Source organism: Spinacia oleracea, chromosome 1, assembly GCF_020520425.1.
Source record: "Spinacia oleracea cultivar Varoflay chromosome 1, BTI_SOV_V1, whole genome shotgun sequence".
Classification (NCBI taxonomy): Eukaryota; Viridiplantae; Streptophyta; class Magnoliopsida; order Caryophyllales; family Amaranthaceae; genus Spinacia; species Spinacia oleracea.
Window position 1 is genome coordinate 23,599,763 of NC_079487.1, and position 10,158 is coordinate 23,609,920.

General features: G+C 37.7%; 1 pseudogene; it reads left to right on the forward strand.

The window, feature by feature from the left end:
- Window positions 1-2,779: 2,779 nt before the first annotated feature.
- On the forward strand, window positions 2,780-2,879 carry LOC130466533 (uncharacterized; annotated as a pseudogene).
- The last annotated feature ends 7,279 nt before the right edge of the window (window positions 2,880-10,158 follow it).

Genomic DNA, 10,158 nt, shown 5'->3' on the forward strand with positions numbered 1-10,158 from the left:
TTAGGATTTATGTTGGAATGCAACACCTAATTCTGACAGGTTTCTATCCTTTATGATTTACCACTTTTAGAAGCTAACTCTTACGGCAGTTACTATTTTTAGCAGGTTTCCATAAATAGCAGGTTTCGGGTGAAATGAAATGGGGAATCGAGATTCGTTTATTTTATAGGAGATGCGTTGTTAAGTGGAGAATTACGTTTTCATCATCGAACCTTTCCCTTGCTGGAACGGGGACAAAAGTAGGTGTCTACATCCCTTCAATTACTTATGCTGAGCTAGTAAGGATATCCTGCCTCTGGAGTTATCGACGAGCGAGTACTCCTCTCGGTAGTTACAGTCCCCCGAACCCTCAATCTCTACCCTGCGGGTGTACGTTAAGAGATCCCCACACCAGGGATCACAAGGGAACCTATGGCCGTCGTGGTCAAACATAATTGCACTCCCTTTATGTCACGATAACCGGGTTTTGTCAGTTTTTCTCATTGTCGTTAAAAACTGAATGGCGACTCCTATATTACTAGTCAATTGGGTGTAAACTCACAGGAAATCCAATTACACTTGATTTGACAAAAAGAAACGTCACACCCACGAGGGACGAGGTCACGCATTAGCCTCGTGCTTTTTCGACCCCCTCACACCTTGATCGTGTTTTTGGAAGAGTTATGGGTGGTTCTCTTTAGAAACCCTTGCGAGATCTCACTCGCCCCCATGAGCGACTGTGGGGTTTAAAGAGCTTGTTGCATGCGCTTAAATGCAACCGTGATTCCTACGAAAGTGAGTTAGGTGTATATTCTTGTAGCTCTTGTTTTTGTAGTTTTTAGAATTTGAATAATTGCTCATTCTTCCCTATTTCGTTCTTAGTTTGCTAGAGACTAGCAAACGCCTCGCTTGGGGGAGTTTGATGAGCGACATTTATGTCGCTCTTAGCTTAGGATTTCATGTTATCTTGTTATGCTTTTTCATAGTTTTTATAGCTTTTCGTATGATTTTCATAAGTTTCTTTCCATCTTGTGCTTTATAGGTGATTATGGTGAAAAGTGATGGAAAACAAGTAGAATTGAGCCAAAACCGGGCTTTTGCGATTGAACGGAAGTTCGTGCGCCCGACCAGAGGAGAGCTGATGGACACTAAGGAAGGTGCGGTTTTGTGCGACCGAACGTCCCTTTTTGTTCGGTCGTACAAATTGGATTTTGTAGACAGAATTCCTCAATTTTGGTAAACAACCGCACAAGCTTTTGTTCGACCTCACAAGGATTTGTGCGCCCACACATGTTCAGCTGTTCGACCAAACTAAATTCGAAGAGGACATGAGCCAAGAAAAGCTCATTCGACCGAACGTGATTCTCTGTTCGGTCGTACATGACGAAGGGAATTGTCTCGCTTCGTTTTCTCGCAAAGGATGAAGACTGCACTCGAATTAGTTTTCTCTGTTCGGTCGCACAGAGGGTATGTGAGACCGAATGCTTGCGCGGGCTGCAGATTTTCGAATTAAAACTTCTATTTGGGGAAACTTATAAATAGATTTTTCATTTTAATTTTAAAACAATTCACTTTTAGTTTAACATTTTTTAGAATTCCTAAATGCATTTTCAGAATTTCTAGAGAGAGAAACTCCTCTACTTTGAAGCATCAATTTGTAATTTCTTCAACTCTCTTCCAATTTCTTGCAATTTAATTCAATTCCTTAGTTCTTTGCTCTTGCTATTTTGTTGATTGTTCTTTAATTCTCTTTATTCTTGAATTCCTCTTTTCCTTGAGTTTAGTTACATTGATTCTTAATTCTTTAATTGATTTTGCAATTGAATGTTCTACTCTTTGATTCCTTCTTTCTACTCCTTCAATTACATGATTGCTTGCTTAGAATCCATGAATTCCCTAATTTCTAGCATGTGTAGTGAGTAGTCTTAGGTTAGGGAAATGGGAGAATCTAGGGGTTTAATTAGGGGAAATTGATTGTTGAATGTTAATTGATTGTTGTAATTAAATATGATTTGGTGATAGGATATCCATGCCTAATTGAGTGGTAGTTGTAAATGCTATTTGATTGGATTTGATTGGATTGCATAGGCTAGGTTTGGCAAGACATTGTGAGCCTAACTTGTGTATGTGAATAGTGGAGCCTATTATATGCAAGTTGTTTAGTCTAGGATTAGGCGAAAGCTCTTCCGTAGATTAGACGCTTCGCGTGCCCCATTCGAGAGGTGGCGGGCACGTCATTCGATTCTATTTGCCTATACACTAAGTCGTTACATGATCCTGATTATTTGATTGCTTGATTTTTCCCCCAATTCCCTAGCCTATCCCTGACTCCCTAGAATTTCCCTTTATTGATTCAATTCGTTAATTGTTAGCTTTAGTTTCATAGAATATAATTCAAACAAACTCTTGTTCAAACTAGCTTAATACATTGACTCAATGACCACCGTTTCTATGGGACGATCCCTATGCTTGCCGCTATAGTTCATATAGCCGGTTAGTTTAGTGGTTTATAAATTTTGTTTGGTTTGGCGGTTTTCTTTTCAACGACGGAAAATCGTCCTATCAGGCAGTTAGTTGAGCAGTAAGTTGTTCAATAGAATTCATCTCATGCTTAACACCCCGGTCGGAAAAACCTCTAGGATTCCCATATTGGGCACTATGAATGGCCATCTCCTCAATCACCTCCATAGCTCTAGGCACCTCAAGTTGCATGAATCTCCCACTGGCGGCTGAATCCAAAACAAGTCTAGACTCATTACCCAGACCGTTATAAAACTGCTGAATCAAGAACTAGTCGTTCAAACCATGGTGCGGGCACTCTCTCTGCAAGTCCTTGAATCTCTCCCAGACCTCGAACAAACTCTCATCTGCTTGTTGAGTAATAGAGATTATCTGACCCTTCAGAAGAGTTGTCTTCTCAGGTGGGAAATATTTCACATAGAAAGCAAGAGCCAAAGAATCCCAATCAATGATTTTCATAGCTGCGCGGTTGAGACCATTAATCCATAGCTTTGCCTTCCCACTCAATGAAAATGGAAAGAGCATCTCCATAGTCTGCTCTGGCGTTAGATTCTTCTGCTTAACAGTAGCACAATATTGAATGAAAAACTGAATATGGAGGTTAGGGTCTTCACCCTTTTCCCCACTGGATTGGTGTCTCTCGATCATGTTTATCAGTTGGGGTTCAATCTTGTAATTCTCGACCGCAATAGAAGGCATGATCGCCTTGGGAAGCACAGACAGACTTGGCTTAGAATATTCTGTAAGCCTTGGCTCAGGTGGTGGTGGCGGTGGTGGTGTTTCGTCACCCATCTATGAATCTGTATGGAATAGATTGCCAATCAGATGGTCGGATTTAGAGTCCGAATAGTCTCTTAACTGTTCAACGAATCTACATCGTCTACACGGAAGGTCCGTTCAGGTTCAGGATCGAACGAAGTCAGATCGCTGGTATGGACAGTCCTGGGCATAAACAAGCAAAACTAGAAAACAGTCGTGAGATACGATCTCAAGGAACGGGAGTTCCTTGAGAAGTAACAAACAATAATCTAGAAATAACAATTAATAACAGAAAATAAAATTGTTTCCCCGGCAACGGCGCCAAAATTTGACAGGCTTAAGTCGTATCACCTTATCAAAAATAAACCTAAGTCCACTAGCTGGGTAGCAAGGGAAGTCAGGATCGAATTCACAGGGAGACAGTGTTCTTTCTACTATTAATTAACTAGTCTAGACTACTGGTAACAAAAGGGTTGGATTGGTTTGTAGATTTAAACTAAGGCAATAATCAAAATGGGAAATATCAATATTAAGAGAATCTAGGGCGACGGTTCACCACAAATGCAGACCGGGATTGGACAACGGACAACAACAATCAATTAACAATCATAACTAGGAAACCATGCATCTCTCGAATCTTATGAATTCCTTAGGATAAAATAACTAGCAGGCTCTTGCTATGTACTAGAATTAATTCCTATCTAATAGCCATATATAAAAAAAACATCAGAGTTATACCTCTCGGTGCATAATCTAAGGTTAATCAAACTCAAATCAAATTAGTCCGGCCGAACAGAATTGACGAGCAATAATAATAAGCTATAGAAATCTATTCTAATATTTAATAGCAGGGAAATTTAAAGCCCATATAGAGTGCCACGTGGCACCCTTTTTGCATTCCACGTTTTTTTTTCTTTTTTATGTTAAAAGAAATTATATTTGTATTCATCAAAAAGATAAAATAACTGAATAATCCATTCCCATTTTCATGTTTTTGAAAGAGAAAAAACTACCCTATTGTTTTACTGCTCAATCCCCTCACGTCGTTTCATTAGTATTCAATTGTAATTTGAAATTTTCAATCGTTTTTACAGGGTTTTTTTTCTGAATCGTACCCTTTCGGTTCATCGTTCATTTCAACTTCCCCTCTCTCCTTTTTCTCTTGAACAATAGATCTGTTTTCTTTAAATTTCACTTCAAAACAGATTTCAATCTTCTTTTAAAACTCAAATCCCATCATAAATTCATAACGTAAAGAAAAAGAGACGAGGGAATCCATCATATTGGAGATGGAAAAGCTTGGATGTTTACGCCATTTATTTGTGATGGTGTTTCTGGTATAATTTCAAAGAGCGTCACGTTACCTCAAAAACCATCTTTATTTATTTTAATTTCAAAAATACAGTTTGGGGGTTTCTTTCCATGAATCATGTCCTTTCGGTTCATCCTTGAATTCAACTTCCCCTTCTTTTTTCTCTTAAACAAGGGATCTTTTCTCCACCAAATGTCTCCTTTAAAACTCACTTCATAAAGAATTGCCAAGCATGAACTTCATTGAAGAATTTCCAATTGATAAGTGTTTCTTTTCTCTCTAATTAATTCGTAACACTCAAATTCTTTAGTTTCATACAAAAAACTAATTAATTTTGAATTTTAATTTAATTTTTCTTCTAATATGTTCTTATGGGTTCTAGATTTCCGGCATTCCCCACCACCATGGGTATCAACCGAATTTGGGACATTTTTCCCCACATGCGAGTTTCTACATTCTTCGATCGCTATATTTTTCTCAATTTTAAATTCAATTTAGGTTTTGTATATGTTAATCATTAAAATTGTCAATTCATACAAATGATTTTGGTGTTTGGTACCTGTGTGCAGGTGTTTTTACGAATTCAATTTAACGAGTTAACCGTGGATGGGACGGACGGAAATCTGAGTACAGGTAATCTTCGGTAAAATTCAGTTTTTTATTCATTGATTGAAAAAAAATGTATAACAGAGTTGGGATAGAAGAAATTGGTTGGTATAGGTAATCTTCGGTAAAATTCAGTTTTTTACTCATCTCAAACATGTTTTATATACTCCGTATATGTTTGGTGTTTTTTTAGCGTGTTGGATTCAATTTTACTGATTTATTTTTCTATTTTTTCTTCTCTTTTTGTTATTTCGTGTAGTTATTTGAAACATAATGAATATGAATGAAATTGTAACACAAATTCAATAACCTGCAAGGCTTGGAGTTTGAGCATTTACTTTTGGAACAGTTTCAGGCTTTGTTTTTTTTTGACATAGGAACTTTCAGACTTTCAGGTCATATTACATCCAAATTTTTCACTTACATGAAACTTTAAAGTATTTTTGTTGTTTCATACAGAGTAGTATTGTCTGATTTTTTAGCAAAATAGTGAGAAATAAAAAGTCATTGCTTTTTTCACAAGAGTGTTTTTTCTTCACTTACTTCATTAAAAGTTTTTTAAATTATAAAGAGGTAAGTATCGATCTGAATGTTTTGAATAAAGGAAAAGTTATTAGAAATTAACCTCCTGTAAAGACCATATCCTAGCGTAGTAGCGTATATACTCCGTACTTTGAACAGGCGAAATTTGATTGTTTGTTGACTACAAAATAAGTGTATGCCACGATGATATTGTGAAATGTATAATGTGCGTATCTCATATAGCTCATTTTCGTCACCGTAGTTACACAATAACAGTGTGGATGATGAAGTTGATCGTTTATATTGCATCATTATCTTTCAAGTTAAACTATAATTAATGCTAATTAGTTGTTCAACTATAGGCCTCACTAAATTGGCAAATAAAATCAAATTACTTTTACTCTTTGTTATGTCCAAATTACTTTGTTTCTTTTGATTGGTTGCCAAATTTGCACATTGTATTAGAATTAAGATTTGCAATTTGTATTTTGGACTTATTAAATATTTTACATATCTCAACAGGTGCGAAAAAAGACAACATCGTTGGGAAAAGAAATTATCAACCATCTTTATAGAGATTATGGAGAATCATGATGGAATAAAAGAAATCAAGCATCTCTTCAAATATTTGTATAAAAGAACAAACAATGTGTCAAGGTTAAGGGAAATAAGAAACCAATAAGGCTGTAAGCAAAATTAATTGTAAATGTAATACTTCCCCTGTTCCGAAAATATTGCACCATGGTTGACTTTTACTCCTCTAACCTTTATTTTCACTCTTAATATCTGAAATCGTGTACAAGTAAAAATTACAAAAAATGAATATTTACAACGTATATATCGATACGAATCTAGCATTACCCCACATGACTAAAAAAAAAATATGTACGAATCACAAAAAATGGCCAAAGTCGTAATGTAAATAGTGTAAAAAACAAACAGTGCGATATTTTCGGAATGGATGAAATATGATAATTAGGTAACAACAATATAGATAGAACAGTATAGTTGATGGTTTATGTGATGATCTTTTGTTGCATGGGATGATGTTCGTAACTGATGCTTAACAAGCTTACATATTCCATGATGTTAGTGATCAATGCATAACAAGGTTACATAATCCATGTCATAATATTCATAATGAATCATTTCATTTTTGTAATGATTATAATCTATTGCCACGTCCAAATCCAAATATTAATGCCACTTCTCTTTTTACACTTGATATATTAAAGTCACCTTAAAAACAAAATAAGAACCGTGCATGGCACGGGTTAAAGACTAGTTACAATTCATTAATCAACTAATCATGTCCACAATTAATCCCAATCATGCATTTATGGGTCCCCTAAACCCTAGAAAATAGACTACTCACTCATGATAACAAATAACAAAGCAATTAATATAATGGAAAACATGACCAAAAGCAATTAATAAAGCAAGATAGAAATCAATACCTAAATGAAGAACGAAAGGATGAACGAAAAATAAAGCTTTGATTGAATTTAAAACTAAGTGTTGGAACAATTTAGAGAGAAAACTAAAATAAAACTAAGTAACAATACTAGAATAAGAGATGTCTACTCGATGGTCTAGTATTTATAGTTTGCCCAAAAAAAACAAGCCAAAAAACCGGAAATAAACACGCGCATAAGTGCAGGAGGTTGGCGTTGCCCGATCGGGCGGCGCTTCGCCCGATCGGGCGAACTGCTCGATGGTCGGCCAGATCGGGCCAAATTTCGCCCGATCGGGCGGTTTGCGAAAAGCTCAAAGCGGGGCCAGAATGACCGCCCGATCGGGAGCGCAGCGATGACTTCAAAGTACTTTCATTTCTCCCGATCTTCTCACTTTGCCCTTAGCTCAAAGGGCGATTTGCAAAAGTCATCATTCTTTGCCCATATCACCGAGTCTAACTCCCGGGGTCAACCGTAAGCATCTAAGGCTCCCGAAAGTCGATGATAATGGTCCCGAACTTCCTCGGGCTCGTGTAGTGGCCTAAATCACCATGAAACGGGTCTAAAAAGACCAATTTCTCACTAATCAATCCTGAAACTCAAGGCACACTCAACAACACAGATTAGTACTAAAAACGGATCCTAAGAGCTCATTTGATGGATAAAAGTACTAAGGGACGGGGGTAAAACTATATATAAAACACACATATCAGTGGGCCTGCAAGGTTGCGTTGGCGGCGAGTTCCTTGTGCACCAAGGCTTGTGCGGTTTCTTCGACGCCAAGTAACTTGGGCCTTAAGAAATCAGCTTTCCTATTTCTACTAAAATTAGATATTTTGATAGATTTGAAACACTTAGTGTTTAATTAATCCTAGAATTCTAATGCTACTAATTAACTAGAGTCCTAATAGGATTAGTTATTTGAATTCTAGTAGAAAACTAATTCCTTATTTCGCACGTAGGTGATAAGGTGTTGCTCAAAGTGTCACCAATGAAAGGTGTTATGGGATTTAGAAAGAAAGGGAAGTTAAGCCCTAAGTACATAGGCCCATACGAAATCTTAGAACGAATTGGAAAGGTAGCCTATAGACTAGCCTTGCCTATGGACTTGCATAGAGTGCATAATGTGTTTCACATATCTCAGTTGAGAAAGCATGTTCCGGATAAGTCGCATGTGTTGTAACCGGAAACCATAGAATTAGACCAAAGTCTAACTTTCGAGGAAAGACCTGCCAAAATCTTGGATAGTAAAGTGCGTAGTACACGTACTAAGGATGTGAAAATTGTCAAAGTGTTGTGTTCTAATCAAGAATCTGAGGAAGAAACTTGGGAAGCCGAGGACGAAATGAGAAAGAAATATCACGAGCTTTTTCCCGAGGTTAGTTGAGTTACGGGGTCGTAACTCATGTCTTTTAAGGGGGGTGGAGTGCAGTAGAATTTCGCGCTTTTTACCTTATTTTCCCCTATTTTATGCTCAATTTAGTGCTTTCTATTGAATTTGCACTCATTATTTTCTTGTTTAATCATGTAAAGAGTATAGCAACTTAATTTTTTTTTGCAAGTGAACGCATTAAAGTCTCATAAAGTCTCAAGTTTTGAGTTTTTCCGAACCCAAGTTTCGGGACGAAACTTCTTTTAAGGAGGGTAGACTGTAATACCTCGTATTTTTATAATAATTATAAATACATTTTATTATATTTATAAAGCATTTTACGATTTTTAGAATTTATTTCACATTTAAGTATTATTTAAATGTATTTTATTTAATTAGAATATTTATTATTTTAATTAATTATGGAACGAATTTAATTTTCGAGTCAGGAAATTTAATGGAGTCGCAAGTAATTTTAAAGGTTTGGGTTTTTAAATAAAAGTCCAACTCGTTTTATTAAATGAGCCCAATCAAAATAATTTAATTCTAAACTCTAAAGCTAGCCCAATCATTTAATTGCTAAGCCCAATATCAAATTCCTAAGCCTATCCCACTAGGGATTTGGGAGCCTATAAATAGGACTCTCCTCATTAAATGATCCCCTTATTTTCATTAAACCCTTCATCCCTTTCTTGCCCAACACTCCTCTTTTCTCTCTCCTTGTGCCCGGCTCCCCTCACCCGCACTCGACCGAGCACGCTGCTCGTCGAGCCTTGCCCATCGCTGCCCCAAACTTGTCGCCCTCTCGCCCTCGCGCAGCGCAGCACCCAGTGTTGTTGCGCGTTGCTGCCGTTGTTGCTGTGGTGCGCTGCTGCTGCCCCTCTCGCCCAGCCACACGCGCACACTGTTAGGTTATGATACATATGACAATTCATAAATCATGCGGAAAAAACCATTAAGCCAGGAAAACATATTATTTACACATAATCATTTAGCATAGTTTAGATGCATACTCTTTGTTGCGTGCCTTCCCTAGCTGTGCCCGAACCGAACAAGAACAAGTCTTTAGGACTCCAAGTGTCGTCCCTCCGTAGATAGTCCACAGCACGTCCGGATCCGCCTTAAGATTGACCAACTAGAATCGCCCTTAAGGTACTATTATTTTCGGCACTTTTAGGCAAATATGTGACTGAATTTTTCTCTCAAAAACTCACTTTGAATACTTGAAAACTCGTTGTAAATATGTGACCCTAGGCACCTATTTATAGAGTTATGGAAAAGGATTTGGAATCCTATTAGGATACTAATTTATTTAATTATAATCCTACTAGGACTCTAATTAAATAAACTAAATTCTTTTAGGATTAGATTTAATCATATGACGAATCCCGGTAGCCTTAGGATTCGAGTAACACACTTCGAGTAATACGCTAGCACCGGACGCAGGCCTTGCGGCCCACGCACAGCGCCAGCCCACTCGTCGCAGCCCCGCGCGCGCGCCCAAGCTTCGGTTGGGCCTGGCTTTTGCGCTGGGCCTGGTCGCATGCTTGGCGTGTGGTTGTTGCGCTTGGCTTGTTGGGCGATGGCCCGGCTTCGTGCTGGGCCTTCGTCTGGCAGGCCTCGTCCGATGCTAA